The sequence below is a fragment of the Salmo salar genome, chromosome ssa26, assembly GCF_905237065.1.
Source record: "Salmo salar chromosome ssa26, Ssal_v3.1, whole genome shotgun sequence".
Lineage (NCBI taxonomy): Eukaryota > Metazoa > Chordata > Actinopteri > Salmoniformes > Salmonidae > Salmo > Salmo salar.
The window spans coordinates 486,084-504,395 of NC_059467.1; the positions used below are offsets into that span (position 1 = coordinate 486,084).

At 41.4% G+C, this 18,312-nt stretch overlaps 2 long non-coding RNA genes across 2 annotated transcripts in view; one reads left to right on the top strand and one right to left on the bottom strand.

Moving 5' to 3' along the window:
- The first annotated feature begins 6,544 nt into the window (after nucleotides 1-6,544).
- LOC106603754 (uncharacterized) lies at nucleotides 6,545-7,517 on the top strand. The gene is made up of 3 exons (XR_001328493.2): nucleotides 6,545-6,740; nucleotides 6,846-6,944; nucleotides 7,033-7,517. It is a non-coding gene; the product is annotated as an uncharacterized lncRNA (long non-coding RNA).
- Nucleotides 7,518-9,434: 1,917 nt separating this feature from the next.
- Nucleotides 9,435-18,312, bottom strand: part of LOC106603688 (uncharacterized) — a 43,648-nt gene continuing 34,770 nt past the window's right edge. Inside the window, exon 5 of the long non-coding RNA XR_006762177.1 lies at nucleotides 9,435-10,315. This is a non-coding gene — a long non-coding RNA (uncharacterized lncRNA). The remainder of the gene's footprint in view (nucleotides 10,316-18,312) is intronic.

Genomic DNA, 18,312 nt, shown 5'->3' on the forward strand with positions numbered 1-18,312 from the left:
GGCTGGCCATGCTTTCCACCTGGCTACCCCTACCTCGGTCAACAGCACTGCACCCCCCACAGCTACTCGCCCAAGCCTTCCCATTTCTCCTTCTCCCAAATCCAGTCAGCTGATGTTCTGAAAGAGCTGCAAAATCTGGGCCCCAACAAATCTGCCGGGCCAGACAATCTGGACCCTTTCTTTCTAAAATCATCTGCCGAAATTGTTGCAACCCCTATTACTAGCTGGTTCAACCTCCCTTTCGTGTCGTCAGAGATTCCCAAAGATTGGAAAGCAGCTGCGGTCATAACCCTCTTCAAAGGGGGAGACACTCGTGACTCAAACTGCTACAGACCTATATCTATCCTACCCTGCCTTTCTAAGGTCTTCGAAAGCCAAGTCAACAAACTGATTACCGACCATTTCGAATCCCACCGCACCTTCTCCGCTATGCAATCTGGTTTCAGAGCTGGTCAGGTGCACCTCAGCCACGCTCAAGGTCCTAAACGATATCGTAACCGCCATCGATAAGAAACAATACAGTGCTGCCGTATTCATTGACCTAGCCAAGGCTTTCGACTCTGTCAATCACCACATCCTCATCGGCAGACTCAACAGCGTTGGTTTCTCAAATGATTGTCTTGCCTGGTTCACCAACTACTTCTCTGATAGAGTTCAATGTATCAAATCGGATGGCCTGTTGTCCGGGCCTCTGGCAGTGTCTATGGGGGTGCCACAGGGTTCAATTCTTGGGCCAACTCTTTTCTCTGTATACATCAATGATGTCGCTCTTGCTGCTGGTGAGTCTCTGATCCACCTCTACGCAGACGACACTATTCTGTATACTTCTGGCCCTTCTTTGGACACTGTGTTAACAACCCTCCAGACGAGCTTCAATGCCATACAACTCTCCTTCCGTGGCCTCCAACTGCTCTTAAATACAAGTAAAACTAAATGTATGCTCTTCAACCAATTGCTGCCTGCACCTGCCCGCCCGTCCAGCATCACTACTCTGGACGGTTCTGACTTAGAATATGTGGACAACTACAAATACCAAGGTGTCTGGTTAGACTGTAAACTCTCCTTCCAGACTCACATCAAACATCTCCAATCCAAAGTTAAATCTAGAATTGGCTTCCTATTTCACAACAAAGCATCCTTCACCCATGCTGCCAAACATACCCTCGTAAAACTGACCATACTACCAATCCTCGACTTCGGCGATGTAATTTACAAAATAGCCTCCAATACCCGACTCAATAAACTGGATGCAGTCTATCACAGTGCCATCCGTTTTGTCACCAAAGCCCCATATACTACCCACCACTGCGACCTGTACGCTCTCGTTGGCTGGCCCTCGCTTCATACTCGTCGCCAAACAGACTGGCTCCAGGTCATCTATAAGACCCTGCTAGACCCTGCTAGGTAAGACCCTGCTAAGTTCCCCCTTATCTCAGCTCACTGGTCACCATAGCAGCACCCACCTGTAGCACGCAAGTAAAACACCTGCTCCAGCAGGTATATCTCTCTGGTCACCCCCAAAGCCAATTCCTCCTTTGGCCGTCTCTCCTTTCAGTTCTCTGCTGCCAATGACTGGAACGAACTACAAAAATCTCTGAAACTGGAAACACTTATCTCCCTCACTAGCTTTAAGCACCAGCTGTCAGAGCAGCTCACAGATCACTGCACCTGTACATAGCCCATCTATAATTTAGCCCAAACAACTACCTCGTCCCCTACTGTATTTATTTATTTATTTATTTTGCTCCTTTGCACCCCATTATTTCTATTTCTACTTTGCACTTTCTTCCACTACAAATCTACCATTCCAGTGTTTTACTTGCTATATTGTACTTACTTTACCACCATGGTCTTTTTTGCCTTTACCTCCCTTATCTCACCTCATTTGCTCACGTTGTATATAGACTTATTTTTCTACTGTATTATTGACTGAATGTTTGTTTTACTCCATGTGTAACTCTGTGTTGTTGTATGTGTCGAACTGCTTTGCTTTATCTTGGCCAGGTCGCAATTGTAAAGGAGAACTTGTTCTCAACTTGCCTACCTGGTTAAATAAAGGTGAAATAAAATTTTTTAATAAAAACTGTGTGACCTTACATAGACAGGTGTGTCCCTTTTCCAAATCATGTCTAATCAATTGAATCTACCACAGGTGGACTCCAATGAAGTTGTAGAAATCTCAAGGATGATCAATGGAAACAGGATGCACCTGAGCTCAATTTCGAGTCTCATAGCAAAGAGTCTGAATACTTATGTAAATAAGGTATTTGTTTTTTACCCCAACCACTACCACCCTTAACCTGTCTGGGAACGTGGGACGCTTGCGTCGTGCGAAATACAAAACCTCATAAATGCTATAACTTCAATTTCTCAAACATATGACTATTTTACACCATTTTATAGATGCACCTCTCCTGAATCGAACCACGTTGTCCGATTTCAAAAAGGCTTTACAGCAAAAGCAAAATATTAGATTATGTTAGGAGAGTACCCTGCCAGAAATAATCAAACTGCCATTTTCAAAGCAACTAGCATGCATCACAAATACCCAAAACACAGCTAAATGCAGCACTAACCTTTGACAATCTTCATCAGATGACACTCCTAGGACATCATGTTACACAATACGTGCATTTTTTGTTCGATAAAGTTCATATTTATATATAAAAACAGCATTTTACATCGGCGCGTGACGTTCAGAAAATATTTTCCCTCAAATGCTTCCGGTGGATCAGCGCTACAATTTACAAAATTACTATTCGAAATCATTGTTAAAATGTAATATTGTCATTCAAAGAATTATAGATTAACATCTCGTGAATGCAACCGCATTGCCAGATTTAAAAATAACTTTACTGGGAAATCACACTTTGCAATAAACGACGTGGTATGCTCAGAAAAATAGGCTAGGCGATACATGTTAGCGCCATCTTGGAACCATCTAAAATCAAATATACTATTGTAAATATTCCCTTACCTTTGATTATCTTCATCAGAAGGCACTTCCAGGCATTCCAGGTCCACAACAAATGTAGTTTTGTTCAAAAAAGTTAATAATTTATGTCCCAATAGTTCCTTCTTGTTAGTGAGTTCTGAAGGCTACTCATAATGTACTGAAGCACGCGGGACTTGTCGTCACGAATGTGCAAAAAAAGTATATTTATGTTCGTTCAAATATGTCAAACGTTGTATAACAAATCTTTAGGGCCTTTTTCAACCAGAGCTTCAATAATATTCAAGGCGGACGATTGCATTGTCTTACTAAACGTTTCGAACAAAAGGGTTCCCATGGGCGCCGCGTCATAGTAGTAATGGCCCTCCCCCTGTGACCAACTTCCCAAGCCTCTCTTTGAGTCAGTTTCTACCATAGAAGACTCAAACCACTTTGTAAAACTGTTGACATCTAGTGGAAGCCTTAGGAAGTGCTAAATGATTAATAAGTCCCTGTGTGTTTCAATGGCAAAAGTTTGAAGTGATTCCACACATCAGATTTCCACTTCCTGTTAGGATTTGTCTCAGGGTTTTGACTGCCATATGAGTTCTGTTATACTCACAGACACCATTCAAACAGTTTTAGAAACTTTACAGTGTTTTCTATCCAAATCGACTAATTATATGCATATTCTAGTTACTGGGCAGGAGTAGTAACCAGATTAAATCGGGTACGTTTTTTATCCGGCCGTGCAAATACTGCCCCCTATCCCCAACAGGTTAAACTATTTCCGTTACCATTACCCTACTACCCTTATGACAACTATTTTAAATAATAATCACGGCAATAATAACAATAACAACAACAACAATAGTAATAATAGCAAGTGTTACTGCTTATTGATATTTTATTAGTTACTCAATGACTCTCAGGCTATTGCAGGCAAATACAGTATACAAATACATATTGTTGCTCCTTCACCTCTGGGTTTAATAATGAAAAATGATTAATAAATGTAGCAATTTCTTTGAAGAAAGACTCTCTTGATGAAGAATATTTTTGCAAAGGAGGAGGAAGTGCATCTCTGTCGTGCAGTGACCACACACACACTCCTCTTTGTGTAGCAATGTCTTTTTCATGTCTCCCTTTTTCTATAGCCAATTGGTGGTCACGGAGCCTGTATTTGGGCAGGATCAGTCTCTGTTTTGTATCTCTGACAGAGTAGAATTTTTTTGTTTATTTTGTGTATTTTTTGTTAATTTTCCCAATTTGTCAAATATGAGGTTTTAATTGTAATCTCTCTCTCTCAGCCAACACCACCACACACATACACACACTCACATCCACAGGGTAGCTCTGGCGGCGGTTCTAGTGTGTTCATGCAGCATATGCACCATGCTGTTTACCATTATAGCCATGCGGCTCCCTCTGTCTCCTCCAGTCATCGCGATTACCACTAACACGTCACACTAATGGACAGGGAGAGATAGAGAGGAAAGGGATAGAAAGTGGGAGAGAGAGAAGGGAGGAAAGAGAGAGGGAGAAAGAAGGAGAGAGTGGGGGGGAGAAAGGAAAGACAGAGGGTAGCGAAGGAACGAGAGAGAGAAGAGAGCGAGAGGTTTACTGGAGAGGCAGAGAGAGAAAGAGGCGAAGAGAGAGCAAGGCAGAGAGAATAAGAGATGTATGAGAGAGAGAGAGAGAGAATGATGGAGAGAAGGAGGTAAAGAGAGAGGGCTTATTATGGAGGCTGGAGGTGTGTCAGGGTTCACTCAGTTCCCCTGGTCTCCCAGTTGGTAGTGGTTACGATAGCGGCAGGGGGGCTCACCCCTGTGTTGTGAGGAGCATCCATGTTTCCAAACCTGCATGTCAGAGGGCCAGCGGAGGACAGGGAGGGAAGAGAGGAGAACCATACTGTATATACAGTAGATCAAAAATATAAATATCCTCCATGGTTGGTTACAAATTCCGCAACAATGACACTTCACAAGAATGTGATTTAGAATGAAATCTACTGTACACATTTTGATACATACACTACAAGCATTTCGCTACACCTGCAATAAAATCTGATAAACACATGTATGTGACCAATAAAATTTGATTTGATTTGCTTGCTAAGATTCTAAATGGAATTCCAACGGGCTTGTGGTGTTGGCATTCCGTGTTCTTCGATGAAAGAGAGAACCCCAGCACTTGAAATATGCCTGTGTGTTTAAACAGCAAACTAATGCATGTACAATGTCAAATTTGACCACATCATGCATTTATGTTTGTGAATGATGATCAGTAATAATTCCATCAGCCATTTATAAATAATTTACTCCCGCTCCTCGCTCTCCAGCCAAGATTACTAGATTCAATTGGTGAGATGGGGGCAGGGGGGGATGGAAAACGATCACCAAGGTAACACTAGCCGTGGCACTCAGTAAGACAGTGGGGCTGCCTAGGTTAGCTGTGCCAACATTTATAAATTATCCCTGGATTTACCCCAGGAAATTAGGCGGTGTGTGTATGATGCACACTTGAATAATGACAACGACTATCAAGCATATAGAAGTGAAGAACGCTGACTTTTCTTTTCTGAAATCACAAGACATACATGGGACATCAGACATGCTGTCTATCATCACTAGTCCTCGTTCTGCTGACGGTCAATAATCTCTGTTTCACAAATATGTACATTCTCATAAATGAAATAAACTTGTACAAAACACTTCCCTTACATGAACAAACAAACACTTATTTTAGCTGTTCCAGACACATGTGCAGTCATTTCTCATTCACCCTATCTTGGCACTGTTCCAGCTCCATACTCTCTGTGTGCATGCTCCCCCTTTTCCTGCGGAGATCACACGACCACTGTCAATCAAGATCCAGTTACATTTTTAGCTGCTACGGGCAAAAAATGTGTCTAATGTTTTGCTTTCGTTGTAAAGCCTTTTTGAAATCGGACAGTGTGGTTAGATTAACGAGAGTCTTGTCTTTAAGCACACCTGGACTTCATCACCACCCTGATTACTTCCCCTTCATATATCCCTTTCATATAGGCCTCAACAATCTCAGTCATCAGGCAGCAGAATCATGCAAATCAAGAAATACTGAGATAAAAGCAGAGAGCTAAGAAAAATGACCTCCAAGATACACAATTAAGACTACCCCAAAGAGAAGTACTTCTGAGAAATTCATTCAAGTAATGCTTCTGTTTGAAGAAATCTGAGTGTGTTTGAATTATATTGATATTTACCACTTGGTTCCTGTTTCAGTAATAATGAAATCAGACTTTATTGTTGAGTATCTGATAATCTACCATTTTAAAGGTGTGGTTAAAACATGCGAATAACGGTCCTTTTAGTACATCAAAAAGGTTTGGTATACCTCAACTGATATACCATCCAGCCCAGTTCCTCCATATGTTTGAGAAATTGAAGTAATAGTATTTCAAAAGATTCAAAAATCGCGCCACTGAATTCAGGTGGCTGTTACGTAGGTGGGACGAATTCGTCCCGCCTTGCCCATAGAGGTTAACCGTGTGTGCTCGCTTGTTTTGTACTGTTCCTTAGTTTTGACCCAATGATTCGTCTGACAAACAAAGACCTTGCATCCTGCAGGCCCAGGCATGGATCAAAGCTGGCGAGACGTTCAATGAGCCATCATCGCAGACGAATCAACCGTGGCCCTTGAGCAATTAGCTCAAAATTGCTACAGAAAAAAGTAAGATCAAGCAAGCCAAGTCTCAAGCATCCCTTCAAACTCCATGTGTGGGGGGCAATTTCTCGCCAGGGACCAGGCCCATTTTTTATGTTTGATGGTAAGTTTAGCTATTTACAAATCAAAATGTGCATAAAATATTGAAGCCTACACCTCACAGACGGCTATGTGTTCCACAATAATTCACTGTTGCCTTATTTTTCAGGTATCACGGCTCAAGATTTCTTTGAGGAAGAAATCTTCAATAGGTATACTTAACCCTATGTCAGAGAGGTGTTTCTGGGACCACATCGTTTCTTTCAAGGTAGGATTATAGCAATATTGTATATTTCTGGTATTGTACCTAATGTTAGCTGTTAGACTAAATGTATTTTTTTCTTCTTCAAATGCAGACAATGACCCAAACCAAATTGAGGGACAACACTGGGCCAATTGTGTGCCACCATATGGGTCTCTCAATCACAGTTGGATGAGATACAGTCTGGATTCAAACCAGGGACTCTAGTGATGCCTCTTGCACTGAGATGCAATGTCTTAGACCACTGCGCCACTCGGGAGCCATGACCAATAGGACCAATATATATTCTCCAGCTAATAGCCCATCCTAGAAACATGCTCGTGCTATGCTTGTGAAAAACATGGTTAATAATAATAATACTTTTTCCCCCTTCCACTTGTTAAAGTTTCCAATTGATAAAGTTTTTTTTAATCAATTAGTATATTTGAGTTTAACCACAATATTTGTTGTATTATTTGTTCTGTCTTTTCTGGTGGATTAAACCAACTTTCTATGGCTTGTTTTAAAAAATAACAATATTTCGGAGAATATTTTATTTTCAAAAAACCTAAAGTGAGCGAGAAAAATGCCATTCTTGAACATGGGGTGAGACATTGTTACTAATTTGTAAAAAAAAGCCAGTTTGTTATTTAGAATGATTTTTTTTCTGTTTATATTTTATTTATTTATTCATTTTTTACCCCTTTTTCTCCCCAATTTCGTGGTATCCAATTGGTAGTTACAGTCCTGTCCCATCGCTGCAACTCTCGTACGGACATGGGAGAGGCGAAGGTCGAGAGCCGTGCGTCCTCTGAAACACAACCCAGCCAAGCCACTCTGCTTCTTGGCAACTGTATCAGCGTGCATTGCACCCAGCCCGCCACAGGAGTCACTAGTGCGTGATGGGACAGGAACATCCCTGCTGGCAAAAACGTTCCATAACCCGGACGACGCTTGGCCAATTGTGCGTAGTCCCATGGGTCTCCCGGGTGCGACAGAGCCTGGACTCAAACCAGGATCTCTAGTGACACATCTAGCACTGTGATGCAGTGTTTATTTCTGTTTTTAAAGGGAGAGAAACCAAAAGCCTACTGTTGTCTCATGGGTCTCAGCTGGCACGGGTATCAAACCAGCATCTGTAGCAACTCAGTTTGCACTGCGTTTGCACTGAGATGCAGTGCCTTAGACCGCTGCGCCACATGGGCGCTGTACAATGTGACAGGTTGGGAGTAGGCTACAGTACTACAGTAAGAGAAAAAATCATCCTAACATTTCCACTCCCTAATTGTAGTCTAAGTTTCTCTTAGAATAAAAACCTTAGTGTAACAACAGTTTTAGTAAGTAATACTGATGAGTAGTATCAAAAAAAGAAGTGTATTTTTTTCAGGTGCGCGTGCAGGACATAGGAATAGCAATTCTTACACTATTGTTCTAAATTCAGTCACCTTCTTCATCCTCATCATTCAGTTCATTAAAATTCAATAAAAATGTCATAATGAAATCATATCACTGTGGAGTAAGCAACTTTTACCAAACCTGTTTTGCAAGACCTAGGCCTTCACCAGTGCCTGCTAATGTTTTTACATAGACTAGCAGAAACATGTAAGCACAGGTAAGCCGCCATTCACATTCACCAGACATTTGTAGGCTACTTCAAAAGCATAGAGAGAGTGTGCGAGAGTGAGAGAGCATTGTTTTCTGTTTGGTTTCATGTTAGGTTTAACAGGTGTAACTTTATGGCTTTTCCCCCTCCTTTTAGCGCTCTGAGTCGGGACCTACTAAATCCAGCTAGTGTTTGAAGAATCATTCTGATATCCTTTTCAGCACCATTATAGTCTCACCTATCAACAGACCATTTTAATTTTAAAAAGTGTTTATTTATTTATTTTTATTGCTGCTTCAGCATGTCTTTCTTTTAATGTAGTGTTTGTGTGCCTGAGACCATAGGGTCTTTCTCTGAGAATGGTGATAGAGTATGTTGTGATGTGTGCTGCTACCTGCTGGTGAAAAAGTGAATTCATCTCATGTTTCATCTTGGCAGTTTTTAAATTCTGTTTTGACCTTCCAAATTAACAAAACCATACTGCAAGCAAATTAATTATACAATATTAACAAGAATGACAAATAGTTATTTAATTGAATAGATCTTTATTTGATTTCATATCCTAGACATTCACATACAAAAGGAATGAAGATCGAAAAGGGGACAGAAAATGCATCATAGATATAAATACAATGCCTTCAGAAGAATTCACACCCCTTACCCTTTTTCACATTTTGTTGTCTTACAGTTGTCTTTAAAATTGATTAAATTTAGATTTTGTGTCACTGGCCTACACACAATGCCCCATAATGTCAAAGTGAAATTATGTTTTTTTAAATCTTTAAAAATGAATTTAATATTCAAATCTGAAATGTCTTGAGTCTATAAATATTCAACCCCCTTGTCATGGCAAGCCTAAATAAGTTCAGGAGTAAAAATGTGCTTGACAAGTCACGTAATAAGTTTCATGGACTCATGTTTGTGCAATAATAGTGTTTAACATAATTTTTGAATGACTACCTCATCTCTGTACCCCACACATACAATTAACTGTATGTCCCCTCAGTCGAACAGTGAATTTCAAACAGATTCAACCACAAAGACCAGGGAGGTTTTCCAATGCTCTGCAAAGAAGATACAGATGACGTCGAAGTAACAACAGTTTATTAATAAAACAGGGGCAGGCAGAAGGCAGGTCAAGGGCAGGCAGAGATCAGTTATCCAGATTGGTGGGGCAACAGTACAGGACAGCAGGCAGGCTCAGGTCAGGCAAAGGTCAGTAATCCAGAAAGGTGGGGCAAAGGTACAGGATGGCAGGCAGGGTCAGGGCAGGCAGAATGGTCAACACCAGGAAAACTAGGAAACAGGAGCAATTGAGATACAGGAGCAGAGGGATAACCGCTGGTAGGCTTGATGAAACAAAACGAACTGGCAACAGACAAACAGAGAACACAGGCATAAATACACAGGGGATAATGGGGAAGATGGGTGACACCTGGAGGGGGTAGAGACAATCACAAAGACAGATGAAACAGATTAAGGTGCGACAAATACAGAATACAATGGGAATGGAATGAGCTGGCACTTCACGCTCTATTCCGCAGTGGACTGCGCGAAGAGGTCCAGACGGACTTGGCATGTCGGGATAACCTTCTTCGGGAGCATCGGTGTCCACCTTGCCACTCACCTCCCTCCTTTGGCTGTCCTGAGGCAGAGCCTGAACCCATGGAGGTAGGGGTCACATACCTCTCCGCGGCAGAGCGGTGTCACCGGAGACAGCTTGGGCTCTATCCCTATTGCAGCCAGGAGGGGCACCAGCTTCAGTGGTGTCCGGTGCGTCCTAACCTGGGGTCCACTAGAACAGAGAGACAGGGTAGGCATGAGTATCCATTGTCATCGTTTTCCGCCAAACCCTTTCTGGTTCCCATTTCACCGGCTGGCTGTCCCTCAAGTGTTGTCTCTACAGCTCTAGTGGACTCTGGTGCCGTGGGGAACTTTATCAACCAGGCCCTCACCTCCTCCATGAACGTCACCGGTCTACTAACCACCGGACCTGGCAACCTACATTGCGCACAGCTGGCAACCATCTGTAAAGGTCTGGCTGTAGCTGGTGCAGAGGAGTCAGGCGCAGGACAGTAGAGATGAGTAATAAAAGTAACTTTACTCAATAATATACATTCCATGAAGTAAATACCAAGCCCACACAAAAGGACCAAAATACACAAAACAAACACGCACAAAAACCATGGGGAAAACAGAGGGTTAAATAATAAACACGTAATTGGGGAATTGAAATCAGGTGTGTAAAACAAAGACAAAACAAATAGAAAATGAAAAGTGGATCGGCGATAGCTAGAAGGCTGGTGACGTCGACCGCCGAACGTCGCCCGAACAAGGAGAGGAACCGACTTCGGTGGAAGTTGTGACACCATCGTTGCACACATGGAGCAACTTGCTGAAAAGTGTCCACAGTGTTCCTATCATCTAGTTTAAACAGTACTGCAAAAAAATTACTTACAGAGTGCATCAAACATGATTTAGACCTTGTTTATGGAAAACTGTTTATTTCTGTATTTCATGTTTGCAACTTAATGAAAAGTGTCCACAGTGTTCCTATCATCTAGTTTAAACAGTACTGCAAAATGTTTACTTACAGAGTGCATCAAACATGATTTACAGAGTCATTAAGCACACCTGTACTTCATCACCACCCTGATTACTCCCCCTTCATATAGCCCTCACCAACCTCAGTCATCAGGCAGTATTGGTTCATGTCCTGACAGTTCTCTTGATTTGTACTCTTCATGTTTGTTATTATTAAACTCAACATCTGCACCTGCTTACTGACTCCCTGCGTCTACGTTACACTGGGAGAAAAATTCCCCTTTCAGCAGGACAATAACCTCAACCCTTGTGTAGTCTTAACATTCTGTGTACTCCCTTTGTCCTAAGCGTCAAAAATTACCTGCCTTCACTAAACCCCTAAAATAAAGCGTCTTAATTGAATTGTATATATTTTTTGCATGACACAACAACCTGTCATTCTTCACAAACTTTGTGAATATCTGGGTTTTCCCTCTTCACAATGCAGAAAGACTGCATTTAATCAGTGGACACCACTTGTTTTTATTACAACACACCTGTCATAATTGTTTTCTTTACTAAAGTAGAGGTTTATTATTATTATTATTATTGAAGGAACTGCACAGGTGTAAACATATATTTTTTAGCAAGAGATAGCACTTGTGTTGGCTTAAGAAAGTAGCAGAAATCTGCAGAAAGTAATTTTGAATGCACTTTATTCAAGGGAAACATTAACAGTCTTGAACATTTTTGGCAACACAGTGATATGTTATTATATACTGTACAATGAGAAATTCAACTACAAAATACTGGACTTCTCCCATTTTTTGAACCAGTGCCCCCACCCACAAGGTGTATAAACAACAATAAATAAGAATAAAATAATATAATAGATACAAAACAAAAATGTGAAGAATATAAATCAAGCAACTTGAATTAGCACATGTAGGACAGTATTCAAGCTGTGCATGGACTTTGCAGATGTATTTCTCACATGTGCAGCACATAGTATTTGTTTTACAGTCCTTCTTAGGGGGCAGAATTGGAATCTCCTCCTCTTGCCTGCCCCAGCTACAGCCTCAGGTGGATCAGGACAAGATTCAGCCCCCTGAACAGCTTTCACAAGTGCTGCAGAGGCTGCTGTGCAGGGGAGGCACTCACTTCTTTGAATGTGTGTTGTTACAAGTGCCTTTCCCAGCTGCTCCAGGAACACCCTCCTCTTGTTCTGCTTATCAGGCATCCAGGTAGGGCTCCATATCACAAAGGCATTGTATGAGGACACATCAATGATGTTATGGAAGATGACCAGGGGCCAGCGGGCAGTCATCCTCCTGCAGCTGTAAGTTCCAATCATCTTGTCCAGGTTGTCCACACCTCCTTTGTTGTGGTTGTAGTCGAGGATGATGGCTGGCTTTCTGTCCTCATGATCACTGATCTCAGCCGTTTTTTGCAGTATTCTCAGGAGGACCACATTCTTGTTCCTCTTTGGGAGGTAAGAAACTAGAATGGTGGTCGGGGTGTAGGCAACTTTGATGAGAAGGCCTCTCTCCCCCTTGTTGTGAGGAGTGCAGGGGGAGCTCAGGCTTGTTCTTTCTAACTGTGCCAACCATGGTGATCTTCCTCTTCAGGAGCTGCTGGCTGAGGTCATGAGAGGTGAAGAAATTGTCACACGTGACATTGTGCCCCCTCAGTCCATCTGTCACATCAAGCACTACCCGCATCCCCTGGTTCTTCTCCGGACCTCCACTGGTCGGCTTCCCTGTGTAGACTTACATCTTACAAGCGTAGCTGGATTGTGCGTCACAGGTCACCCATATTTGATGCCATACTTTGCTGGCTTGCTGGGCATATACTGCCGTGAAGAACAGCAACCTTTTGACAAAAGAGATTACTATCAGTAATTAACCTCTTACATCTAGACATTCCGCTAGCGGAACACCTGCTCCAATATCCAATGATAGGCGTGGCGCGAAATACAAACTCCTCAAAAATACAAAAACTTCCATTTTTCAAACATATGACTATTTTACAGCATTTTAAAGACAAGACTCTCGTTAATCTAACCACACTGTCCGATTTCAAAAAGGCTTTACAACGAAAGCAAAACATTACATTATGTCAGCAGAGTACCCAGCCAGAAATAATCACACACCCATTTTTCAAGCTAGCATATAATGTCACAAAAAACAAAACCACAGCTAAATGCAGCACTAACCTTTGATTATCTTCATCAGATGACAACCCTAGGACATTATGTTATACAATGCATGCATGTTTTGTTCAATCAAGTTCATATTTATATCAAAAAACAGCTTTTTTACATTAGCATGTGACGTTCAGAACTAGCATACCCCCCGCAAACATCCGGTGAATTTACTAAATTATTCACGATAAACGTTCACAAAAATTATTTTAAGAATTATAGATACAGAACTCCTCTATGCACTCGATATGTCCGATTTTAAAATAGCTTTTCGGTGAAAGCACATTTTGCAATATTCTCAGTAGATAGCCCAGCCATCACGGCTAGCTATTTAGACACCGACCAAGTTTAGCCCTGACCAAACTCCGATTTACTATTACAAAAGTTTGATTACCTTTGTTGTCTTCGTCAGAATGCACTCCCAGGACTGCTACTTCAATAACAAATGTTGGTTTGGTCCAAAATAATCCATCGTTATATCCAAATAGCGGCGTTTTGTTCGTGCGTTCTAGACACTATCCGAAGTGTAAATAAGGGTTACGAGCATGGCGCAATTCGTGACAAAAGATTTCTAAATATTCCATTACCGTACTTCGAAGCATGTCAACCGCTGTTTAAAATCAATTTTTATGCCATTTTTCTCGTAACAAAGCGATAATATTCCAACCGGGAATCTGCGTTTAGGTAAACTGAGGAAAGAAAACAAAGCATTCTGTCGACGCGGGCACGCGCCTGAGTCTCACAGTACTGTAACCAGCCACTACCCAGACGCGCTACTTTTTTTCAGCCAGAGCCTGCAAAGCCACGATTCAGCTTTTTCCCGCCTTCTGAGAGACCATGTGAGCCGTAGGAAGTGTCACGTAACAGCAGAGATCCTCTGTAATGGATAGAGATGGCAAAGAAGGCCAAGAAATGGTCAGACAGGGTACTTCCTGTACAGAATCTTCTCAGGTTTTGGCCTGCCAAATGAGTTCTGTTATACTCACAGACACCATTCAAACAGTTTTAGAAACTTTGGAGTGTTTTCTATCCAAAGCTAATAATTATATGCATATTCTAGTTTCTGGGCAGGAGTAATAATCAGATTAAATCGGGTACGTTTTTTATCCGGCTGTGAAAATACTGCCCCCTATCCATAACAGGTTAGTATCAGTGTCACAGAAAACAGTCACATAAATTAATGATATTACAGTAATACATAATAAAATGAACAGTAAAAATCGCTTACATTACAGATATGAAAATACAAATTTACCTCTGAATGGTACATTCAGATGCTCATCCACTGTTACTTCAGTCCCAGGGTTGTAGAGGTATGGCAGATGCTCCACCCACTTCTCCAAGACCTCTCTTATGGCCGCCAGTTTGTCTCTCACACATCTTGCAGGTCTTGACTCACGGTTATCAAATCGTAGCATTCTTGAGAAAGTGTGAAAGACTTTCAGTGGCATCGTGCCATGGAAAATCGCCCTTCCACTCTCTGCATCCCATGTTGCCTCGCCTCGGGACCTATACACACCCGCTAAGATTAGCAGCCCTATGTAGACATGCAGGTAAATCCCATCCATCATTTTCCAGTTGTCTCCATATTTACAAAAACCCTCAAAATTTGACATCTCCAGAATGATTTTTTTGATGACTGGTGTGATGAACATGTAGAATGTGGGCATGGGCATGGGCAACTGCATGTCTTGTGGGCCCTGGGGTCATCCTTATGACATTTTGTGCTACCATTCTGCCCTGGTTGTCATATGCTGACAAGGACCATGTTATTTTGCTGTTCTTTGACAAAAATGTCTCTCTTTCAGCTTGGGGGATTTCTTCTTCATCTGAAGATGATGCATCATGCTTTGGGTTGAATTCTTCCCCATCTTCTTCTTCAGATACCTCCTCCTCTTTTAAATCATTGTTCCCTTGTACCTCCTGGACATTTGAAAAAATCTGATCTACGACCTGTTGGGCACTAAAACGTGCACTCATGGCTTCAGCAAAGAGAGAACTGGGGGGACTGTCATCTGCAGCACCTTTATAGCCTCTGACTGCATTCCCCGTTAGTAAACAATGCTTTCAAGAAATGTTTATTTTGTCTGAAATTGTTTTTCATTTGTCTGTGAACTTGAGTCATGTGTGGTGTCGTGGAGGGGAGATGCTGCACATGTACAAGAACGTTTAGTTTTGTCTGAGTTCAATCAGTAGCACAGATCATCAACATTTTTCATTGTGTATGTGTGTGTGTGTCTTTGTGGTTTTTGTGGTGAGTAAATTATTTTATATCTGCCGGTTCAAAAATGACCCTAAGACAATATTTGTACCCTGGTGGTGTACAGCTTTCATGGAAATATGAACAAAGACAATGTTTCATTTTTTCTAATGCTGGGGTCACTCTAGGAAAAGTCATCAAATTTCAAGTTGAAAAAATATCATTTAGGGGGTTTTCTCTACTGTTAAACATAGTGGCGGTGTCACGGCTGTCGTAGGAAGAAGAGGACCAAAGTGCAGTGTGTGTGTCGTTCCACATTTTATTTATACTGTGAAACTATGCAATACATAAATACACTGAATGAAAAAACAACAAACCGTGACGCAGAGATGAACACATACACAACTCAAAATGAATCACCTACATAACCCAGGTGAACCCCTACTTAAGTATGATCTCCAATTAGAGACAACAAGGACCAGCTGCCTCTAATTGGAGATCATCCCAAACAAAACCCCAATATAGAAATACAAAACTAGAACCTAAACATAGAAATAGAAAACATAGAAGAAGAAAAAACTGTCACGCCCTGACCTACTCTACCATAGAAAATAACATCTTTCTATGGTCAGGACGTGACAGGCGGGTCATTTTTTACCTTTAAGAAAACACAAGGGTTAAACAAAAGGCCCAATATACACTGGAGTTGCTTACCAAGATGATGTTGAATGTTTTTGAGTGGCCTAGTTAAAGTTTTGACTTAAATCGGCTTAAAAATCTATGGCAAGACTTAAAAAATGGCTGTCTAGAAATGATCAACAACCAGTTTGACAGAGCCTAATGTGCAAATATTGTACAATCCAGGTGTGCAAAGTTCTTAGGGACTTACCTACAAAGACTCAGCTGTAATCGCTACCAAAGGTGATTCTAATATCTAATAGGGGTGTCAATATTTATGTTTTTTAAAACATGTTCACTTTGTCGTTATGAGGTATTTTGTATTTATTTAATCCATTTTGAATTCAGGCTGTAACACAACCTGAACACAATAAGTCAAGGGATACTTTAAATACTTTCTGAAGGCACTGTATAAAGTACAAAGAGAAGGATTTAACCAAGGCTGGGTCTACCCCTATAGACATGGATGGCCATATGGATAAAACTTTTAAACTAACACTATGTAACATGCGTCGTATAGAGGGGACCAAGGCGCGGCGTGTTGAGTGCTCATGATATGCTTTAAATGAAAACTAAACACTTTTACAAAGAAACAAAATGACAGCAAACAGTTCCATCAGGCAACAAAACGGAAAAACAACTACCCACAAACACAATAGAAAAAACCCCAACTTAAATATGATCTCCAATTAGAGGCAACGAGGACCAGCTGCCTCCAATTGGAGATCAACCCAAAAAACAACATAGAAATAGAAACCTAGAATATAACATAGAAATAGAAAACATAGAAAACCACCCAAAAACACACCCTGTCACACCCTGAACTACTCTACTATAGAAAATGACATCTTACAAGGGTCAGGACGTGACACACTAAGATTAAGATTACTTCATTAGTCAATTGCACAAAAGGGCCACCCGAAATCTGACTTACGCTTTTAACCCAACCACTCCGAAAGACATACACATACACAAAAGACATACACATACAGTGCCTTCAGAAAGTATTCATACCCCTTGACTTATTTCACATTGCGTTGTGTTACAGCCTGAATTCAACATGGATAAATATACTTTTTTTCTCACCCACCTACACACAATACCATAATAACAAAGTGAAAACATGTTTTTTAAATCTCATTTACATAAGTATTCACACCCCTTTGCTATGAAACCAAATTGAGCTCAGGTGCATCCAATTTCCTTTGATCCTCATTGAGATGTCACTACAAATTGATTGGAGTCCACCTGTGGCAATTGTTTGGACATGATTTAGAAAGAAACGCACCTGTCTATTTAAGGTCCCACAGTTGACAGTGAATGTCAGAGGCTTAATCTGGCCTGGTTTTTCATTTGGAGCGTGAAATCTGGTGGAGGTGGTTGAGCAACAATGGGCTGTGACTGGAGCAGAGATGGATAGAAATATAGGGGATTAGTAGTTGAGGAGGACAGGATGGAGCGTAGTGGTGGAGTGGAAAAAGGTGGAGGTAGAGTAGTGACGAGGGAGGTTCGGTTTGCAGTGTTGTATTAAAAAAAGTGGAGTTCACTGTGTTGGGGAAATTTAAGGACGTGGGTGGAGTCACAGCGGCGAGTCCGATCACGTTGACTAGGGATTTGGAGAGTAAAGTAGGAGAGGTTGTGTCTGCTAAAGTTCTTAGTGTTGTAAATTTGGTGGTGGTGTGTATCAATGCTAAACAGTATGAGGCACTCAAACTCAAACATTCAAAAAGGCACTCAAACTCAAGCAGGTATGTACACGTGTGGTTGATAGTAGCATGCCGGATCAAACTAGACGGCAGTGGGTGAAGGGAGTTATTACAGGAGTTCCGGAAATTGTGATGACACGAGATGGGGAAAAAGGTGGATATCCTGTCAGTGCTACTAAACTTTGAGGATCTGGTACTGACAAAAAAAGTTAGGATTGATTATATGAGTTACTATGTGCGAGCTTATGTTCCAAAGCCATTGCATTGCTGTAACTGTGTTATAAAGGTTTGGGCATGTGGAGGCGGTGTGTGAATACAAAAGGAGATGTGAGAAGTGTGGGGGAGAACATGCATATGAGGAATGTGGAGACGGGGTCCAAACCTCTTACATCTAGATGTTCCGCTAGCGGAACACCGCTCCAATATCCAATGATAGGGCGTGGCGCGAATTACAAACACCTCAGAAATCCAAAAACTTCCAT